This window comes from Penaeus monodon, chromosome 12 (genome assembly GCF_015228065.2).
Source record: "Penaeus monodon isolate SGIC_2016 chromosome 12, NSTDA_Pmon_1, whole genome shotgun sequence".
Lineage (NCBI taxonomy): Eukaryota > Metazoa > Arthropoda > Malacostraca > Decapoda > Penaeidae > Penaeus > Penaeus monodon.
Window position 1 is genome coordinate 17590919 of NC_051397.1, and position 8348 is coordinate 17599266.

At 41.6% G+C, this 8348-nt stretch overlaps 1 protein-coding gene across 3 annotated transcripts in view; it reads right to left on the reverse strand.

Moving 5' to 3' along the window:
• The window catches only part of LOC119579350 (ankyrin repeat domain-containing protein 10-like), a 211603-nt gene that overhangs the window by 70408 nt on the left and 132847 nt on the right, over positions 1-8348 (reverse strand). The gene's annotated exons all lie outside the window — the stretch shown is intronic.

Below are 8348 nucleotides of genomic sequence, written 5' to 3' on the forward strand. Positions count from 1 at the left end.
AGCAGTCTTGATTTTTAGTGGCTTTTAAATTCTGTGTCTTTTCTGTTGTTTGTTAGTTCACTATTATTCGCTTTAAGATTAAAAAATTGTGGGGAGAGAATGCATCCTTGTCTGGCCCCTTAGTCAATTTTTAAAAAGTCTGAAAGTCTGTAGGATGTTTCATTTTTGGGTTTTCTGTTGATCAGAGTTCAGTGAAAATGCTAATTTCAAGTGTGTGGTTTTGATCACGAGTGCTGTTTCCTGGTTAAATCCTTATTGTTTATCGGGAAATTTTCTTTCATAATTTTCTTTTTTTTCAATCTATCGGGAAATTTGTCTGAAGAGAATTGTACTGCATTGAGATATTAATGCTACTGTTTGATTATTGTGATTCTTAAGTTTTTTTTCTTCTGGCTTTATTCCCTAGTCGGGTCCCCGGTGGGATTTTCTTCCTCCCCCTCTTTGTATCCGCATCTTCACTTTTGGTTTGGGGCACGTTTTTACGACCGGATGCTCTTCTGCCGTCAACCCTCCTCATTCATCGGGGTTGAATTGGGATGGCAAGAACATGTCACGGGGACTGTGGACTCCCATGACGGTAGACAATCGAGGTGAAGTTCCTTGTCTAGGGAACAACGCGCCGGGGCCGGTGGACTCGAACCCTCAAATCAGATTCCCGTCGTGACAGTCTTGAGCCCGATGCTCTAACCCTCGGCTACCACGGCCTAACTTGTCATTCTTAAGTAAAAATACAAAAAAGTAATAGGAATAAATATGGAAGTTATGTCTTCTAGCCTTCTTTTGATTCCAAGATATGGTTTGTGGATAATTTTACCATATTTTCCCTGCCAGAGAAAAGTAAAGGCCTATAGGTTAAGAGACCATATTACATTGATTTACTATTCAATGGCAAAGCTGTTACTGTTGTCAGACTAAGTGGAGTAGGTAATATGCATGAGGAAATGAAAATGATAAAGTGAATGCACAACATGAATAGTTGAGGTGGGTATGAATGAAAATTAATATTTGCACAATTCAAAAAATGTAATCATCATATTGATATGATGTCTCAGAATTTTGTGATTCACATATTAAAAAAATTCCCTATATTTTTTAAGGTACAGGTATTGTTCATGAATTTTGCAGTTTTATTATTTCTGTTAGAATATCCTGTAATGAAATGATGATTTGCTCATTATTATTATTGTTGTTATAATTATTACTATGACTTTAATTTTTTTTTCTGTAGTAAATTATAATTATTGATAGTATTCATAAAAGTCTTATTTTTAGTATTAAAATAGTGTAATATAACAATACAGCAGTACTATTATTACTGATGTTATTATTCTTACTGTATACAGTTATATATATGTATTAAATGCTTTGTATATACATTTTAGCGACAGTTAAAAGACTTACAAAAGATTGTCTTTATTGTAATGAATGTTTTATTTTTTGTGATCATTGTTTTAAAAGTTGTGGGCCCGAGGAATGCATTAATTAGAAGCCAATTTATTTTAAAACATTACATATAACATTCTCTGTTTAAAGGACTACCTGGGTGAGACATCCCTTCACAAGGCTGCTGAACTGGGTCTGTGGAGTGTGTAAATCTCTTGCAATGAACAAAGCTACTTTAGGGAAAAGTCATGCTTTTCTCAGCACTGACGTGGTTATTTGGACAAATGCCTTACCAGTGTTGCTGATGTTTTTAGTACTAATAATGGCTTAAAGCAGAATAATAATTATGATAATGGTGATAAAAAATATTATTATAGTTATCCTAATGAAGTTGCACATGAAGGTAATAATTATATATTAGTTCCCAAAGACACTTCTAGGAACTATGAAGATAATTATCATCATTGTCCTCATTATTGTTCTTTTTATTTTTACTTATTTATCCATGGTCTTTGTTTTTGTCTTGCTCCTTTACTCTTACTCTTGCTGTTGGTGTTCCTATTTCTTTTTAAACTATTATTTTACTATTACAATTAATTTTAAATTTTCTTATGTTCACTGTTTTTACTATTGTTTTTATATTTTAAATTGTTGTTGGTGATGGGGGTGGGAGGGAAGGGGGATGAGGGAAAGAAAGGGGTGGGGGAGGTTAAGGAGGAAAAGGGAAAGAAAGGGGTTAAAGTGGGAAGGGAGAGTTTAATTTGAAGAAGATTTGAAGTAGGAAGTGGTGGCAGAATGGGAAAGGTAGAGTAGGAGGAAAAGGGGGAAAGGGAAAGGGGGACGGAGGCAAGAGATAGGAGGGTGAAATAGGGAGAGAGGAGTATCGCTTACTTTACATATTATCATTGTCATCATCATCATCATCATCATAATTTTATTGTAGTTTGCTATTATTATTATTATTTTTATTATTTTTATTATATTTTTATTATTATTAAATTTTTATATTATAATTGTGATAATTATATGTTATTGTTTTAATAAAATAATAAAATTAATTTAAAATATCATTATTGTTATTGTATTATTAATTATAATTATTATTAAAAATTATTATTTTATTATTATTTATTATTTATTATTATTCTGTATATTATAATATGAATTAAATATAATTAAAGATGATGAAGATCGTCATTAAATGGCCTGATGTTTTTTTACCCCTTTTGACCCCAAGAAATTTGTCCATAGACCAGGATCGTATCGTTCACTTGGAGACTTTATTAGAATGACCAGCATGCATTTGGGTTTTTCCCACATTTGTTTCGTCATTATTTTTGTTTATTTTTGTTGGTTGTCATCATCATTACGTCATGTTTTATGTCATATGTCATCGCATCGTCATCGTCATCGGGCATCGTCATCGTCATTTTTGTCATCGTCATCGTCATCGCACTCACTCCTTTTCACTTTTTACAAAATTTAAAATTTTTAAAAAAAAAAAAAAAAAAAAAAAAACAAAAAAACCCGGGGGGGGGAAAAAAAAAAAAAACACCCCAAATAAAAAAGGGGGAAAAAAAACCCAAAAAAAAAAAAAAACCCCCCAATTACCCTTTTTCCCCACAACACAAAAAAAAAAAAAAAAAAAAAAAAAAAAAAAAAAAAAAATTTTTTTAATAAATAAAAAAAAATTAAAAAAAAAAGAAATTTTTAAAAAAAAAATTTTCAAAAAAAACTTTTTTAAAAAAAAAAAAAAAACCTTTAAACCTAACCCCTTTTACCCCAAACCCCCCCCATAACCAAAACCCCCTTTTCCCCCCAAAAACCCACATCACCCCACATTTTTTTTTCCAAATTTTTTTTTTTTTCACACAACTCATTTAAAACCCTCACCACCAAATTTCACGCCCCCAAATTCATCCCCACCACCACCACCACCCACCCCAAAACCACCACCACACCCCACACCACCCAACCACCACCAAAAACCCCCACCACCCCACCCCACACCCCCAAAACCCCCCCACCCCACCACCACCCCCCCCCCCACCCACCCCCACCCCACCACCACCCACCACCCCCACCCCACCCACCCCCCCCCCCCCCACCCACCACACCACCCCCACCCCCCCCCCACCAAAAACCCCCCCCAAACCCACCACCACCACACACCCCCCCACCACCCCCAACCACCCCCATCAAACAACCCTTTTTGTTTAAGCCTTTTTTCCAAAACCATTTTCCCCCCCCCCCAAGTCTAACAAAGAATATAGATCGCAAAGGGGTAGATAACGTTTTTTTCTGCCCTGCCTGACCCCACCGTGCCGCGATACCGTGTTGTTACCCTTTCATGTGTGTTAGTATAAGACGTTTTATTACCCTGTCGCCTTGCTATGGTTTTGACTCCGTTAAACTGGTTAGAAAGGGAGCTGTTCGCCTTTGAGCTTTTCCCAAAACGAACAACCACTTCCAAAAAAAAAATAACGCTCGACCCCTCCGAAGAATGATACAAAAATAGGTGAGTACACGTTTTTGGGCCCCCTCAAATTCTTTTTCCCCTTCCCCTTTTTCCCCCCGGGAAATGTGTTAAGCCTTGGTTTTGTGGGTAAAACTGTAAAGTGACGCAAAGGCACTTTCTCACACTATTCTTTTTGACCCCAGATCCTTACGTGTAATCTGGGAGTGGATTTGGGTTCCCATGGCGTCTCTGACCGTTCACAGAACTCAAAAACCTACGGACCCAGTTTCTTTTGGGGGAGTTTTCAAGCGGTAGCACTCGAACACTCGGGACCCATTGGCGTACGCCCGAGTGAAAGGGCAAAATTTCATCTCCCTGGAGACATTAAGGCCCACTGAAGCGTGTGCAAGGCCACTAAATGTAATCAAGTCTTGTGTCCCCCCATGGTGCGAAAGGCTCAGCACTGTGAGAAGGGACAAGGAATTTAGGAATCTTGCTGAGGAGGTTAAAGGGCCTTTCTTGGAAAATGGCCTTTTTGCACTGCCTACCTGCATGTTTTGACTCGGTGCATCGGGAATCGCTTGGGGGCCCTGAGATTTGGGAAATTCCGCACAGATTATTGGCTCCCCTTTTGAAAAGTGCTGAAAATGTGTTGGGGGTCTGTCACTTTTCCCCTGTTAATTCAGGGTGGGGCAGGCTGTGCCCCTTGCACCAACATTTTTTCCCCCTGAGGGACGGGATAATGGGCAGAGTCTAGCCAAAGTCATGTGGAAAAATATAGGCCAAAATCAAAATCTAGACCTTGACTTTGCCGATGATTTGCTATCCTGTCTGAGTCCTTGGATCACTGGTGGCGGTCTTTATGAAAAAATTTAGCAATGGGCGAAGCCCCCAGGGCCCAGAGGTCTCCCAGACCAAGACCAAAATTCAGGGTTTGGGGGCCTTTAGGGGAACCGTTCAGTTGATCCATGCTTGCGGCGAGGATGTTGAAGTTACAGAGAGCTTTTCATACCTTGGTAGCATAGTCCATATCTCTGGCCTGTCAAACCAAGAAGTCAGTAGATGGATTGGTCTGGCAACAGGAGCCATGAACTCGGTCAACAGGAGCATTTGGAGATGTCGGTACCTATGCAGAAGGACCAAGTTGCGTGTCTTCAAGGCCTTGATACTGCCAGTTTTGCTCTATGGAAGTGAAACCTGGATGCTATCCAGTGTTTTGGAGTCTCACCTTGATGCTTTTTGTAACCGTGTCCAACCGGCAGTTATACCGTGAGACTGGCATGGGACCTGTTACTTGCATAATCCGGGATTGCCAACTCAGGCTATGTGGGCACCTAGCTCATCTCCCTGTGGATGACCCTGCCCATCAGGTTGTCTCTCTGCAAGACAACCCTGGGTGGAGGAGACCTGTGGGATGACCCAGGATGACCCAGATCATGGCTTGGGCAGCTCGACGAGACTTGTCGCAAGGAATTAGAGATGGGCCATGGGCCTGCCTGGAGACTCACCTTGAGGGATCCTCGTGGCTGGAAGCGAAGAGTGGATGCAGCCATGTGCCCCTGTTGGCGTTAGCCCCTTGATGATGATGATGATGATGATATGTGGTCAACAAACATGAATATCATTCATTAGTTAAGTAGTTAACTAATTTTTCTCAATTATTAGAGATTTATATTGTTTCAACTGCAAGAGAAGGCTGCTTCTTTTTCCCATAAATTGGTTGTTGTTTTCTTGACACCTTGGGGATTAAATGTAGCACCGTTACATTGCTCATTGGTGACACATTCCATAAATATAAATTTATTATTTTGAACATAGCATGGGATCTTCCCCCATATCAAAGTGCACAGGGATACTGATATAACCCAGGGTTGCGTAAATCGCCTAATAAATCTCCGCTCCGACGTTCGATAGTAGGTATTCTATTCGTTCGATTGGCAACTTTTAAGTTGATGTGACCCGCAGTTACGACCAATAATTAACGTAGGACAAGGGTTTAAGATAGAATAATCATTTGCTTATTAATCACACCTTTCTCACCCTCATTTGCATGTTTTGGGTAATTCCTAAGCAATCGTGTGATTCGTGTAGTTAGATATCAGTAGGGAATGTCACGAGCACCCATCACAAATACGCAGAAGATTATTTATATTTTCCAGGCACGGTTTGCTTCAATGTACGGCATTTTGGGTATAAGATTCCCCCGTCGATGAAGTCTGACATGCATGGCTAGACATGGCTACCTCGGCAGTTCAGATTTCTGACCTCGAGAATATTCGCTAGCTATAAAGCTTCCGAATATTTTTTTTCATGTCACCATTCATTAATGCATACATTCTGTCACATATTAAATGTTGAATTGAATGTTGTAGTTGAAATAATTTTATATAGCTAGCATTGCTAATTTATCTCAGTTTTGTTATACTGAACATTAATCTTCGTGACTGTGATACATTTTTCTGTGTGAGGTCACTTACAATCTCATTCATGCTCTCTGTCGCTCACAACACACACACACGCCAAGCACACGCACACGAAACCCCAAACCCCACAGCACACCACCACCCATGCACCGCACACACACACACAACCACACAACCACCACCACACACACACACAACACACACACAAACAACACACACACACACACACACACACCCTTACTCATCCATGCAGAGCAAAAGACATTGAAACCTTTTCTAAAAATAGGTTTGTTGCTGTTGTAAGTTGCCGGCGCAAAGATCTATGATGTATCTCTTTGTCAGTTTGACTTGTACATGATGTACAAATTACATTTATTTCATCTCTGTGTGGCGACAACTGGTTCAAGTAATCCTTGTGGATTGCCATTGTCATTTCCTTTTCTACTCTCATATCTATCAGAGATGGTTGGTAGTTAAAGTCAGGTTCATGTCGATGGCTACGTCGTCTCACTCTTCTATTTTCTTCTTTATCTTTGTGATCTTTTTTAAATAAATAACAAAAAAAAAAAATAAAAAAGTTAATATGAACATTAAAAACCGCAAAATTATATAAATAACCGGCTAGTGGTACTTAACACCCCCTCTTCTGTTTTCCCTTCTTTTTCTTCTTACTATCTGGCCCTTACTCGTATGATCTGATTCCCCCACTATATATAGCAGTCGGACCGCGATAACCCCACACGGCACCGAAGGAGGACCCTGCTGCAGAAACGGTCACCTTAGGGTGCTGTGGCAAGGATGTTCGTCAGAGCAGGTATTAAGCTTACCAGGGCGTCCGTAGATCCAGCGAAGGACCAGGAAGTCCCCAGCGCAGGGACCAGGATGCTGTGGATAGGTCCCGCCTGCCTTAACGCCCCACAAAATCCATTCAACTCTAGGAGCTCGTCCGCGCAGGTATCAGCCCTCCTGAAAATGCCGAAGAGAATGCCCCCTGTCTGGACGCCCGTAGATCCAGATGAAGATTATAAGGAAGTGTGGATGAGCATGCAGTCGAGAAGGACCTGGACGAATCTGTGAGGACATGTGGACGAGGATGCCGCCGAGTTAGACCTGGACAGGACTATGAGAAAGTCCAGACGAATCCAAAGTCAAGTAGACCTGCGCGAGACCTTCGAAGACGTGTGGGACGCGAAACGAAAGATTATACCAAGGATCAAGAAGAAGAGGATGGCAGAGATGAGCAGCCACGAAGATGCACCAAGAACAATGCCTGCGAGAGGAGATAACCACCCAAAGTTGGGTCACCCTTGAAGCAAATCTAAGGCGCCTCAAGGGCAAGTCATGAGTAGGTGGACGAGCAATATGGCATATACATAAACCTATTTCTGTATGCCATTTTACCAATAGACTATGTGGCTGTTTACTACATGGCTCCAAGTCAAAAATAAGAAATATCGACTCAGCGAGGGCGTAGATGATTATTTTATCTGACTTCGCCCGACCCACAGTTCGTGACCAGCGCCCGATGTTGGTAAGGTTGACCCCGCCCTTTTTCCCCGAGGGCGGGATGGGCAGACACATGACCCCGCGTCACCGTTTTTACCCAGTCATTGTCTCGTGTGTTTTCCCCTTTGTGTTGCACTCTTCATCAATAAAGAGTCAAGCGGTAACTACCCAAAACACTGCCTCTACTAAGCCATTGCAATACAGTTTTGAACCCGTTACACCACCACACCACCACCATCACCAACACACCACACCATCACACCACACCACCATCACACCACACCACCACCACCACACATCACCACCATCACACCACAACACCATCACCACACCACCACATCACTACACCACCACCACCACACCACCACCAACCACCATCCAAACCCCCAACCACCCACACCATCACATCAACACCACCAACCCCCCCCGACCACCACATTTACCGTCACCCCCCACCGCCACACCACCACCCCCTACCACACCATCCACTACCACCAACCCCATCACACCACCCACCACCCACCCCCACACATCACACACCACACCATCACACCCCACCACACCACACTCACCACACC